The following is a 389-nucleotide window of genomic DNA, read 5'->3' as shown; positions in this document are numbered from 1 at the left end:
TTAATAATTGTCAGCAGCAGAATCATCATCATCATCATCATCATCATCATTATCATCATCATCATCATCATTATCATCATCATCATCATCATCATCATCATCATCATCATTATCATCATCATCATCTTCATCATTATCATCATCATCATCATCATCATCATCATTATCATCATCATCATTATCATCATTATCATCATCATCATTATCATCATCATCATTATCATCATCATCATTATCATCATCATCATTATAGGTGCGGATAACACGATTGCCAGGTCGGACCCTGTATCAGTCTAAGGATGGGTCTCATATCTTCCGGATTCAGGTTCTACGGTTTGGCATGTTCGAGGTAGTCGCCTTAAGAGTAGTGTCAGGTTGTTGCCTCGATA

The sequence above is a fragment of the Priapulus caudatus genome, unplaced genomic scaffold (genome assembly GCF_000485595.1).
Source record: "Priapulus caudatus unplaced genomic scaffold, Priapulus_caudatus-5.0.1 Scaffold1516, whole genome shotgun sequence".
Classification (NCBI taxonomy): Eukaryota; Metazoa; Priapulida; class Priapulimorpha; order Priapulimorphida; family Priapulidae; genus Priapulus; species Priapulus caudatus.
Note: the sequence above shows the minus strand (reverse complement) of the source record.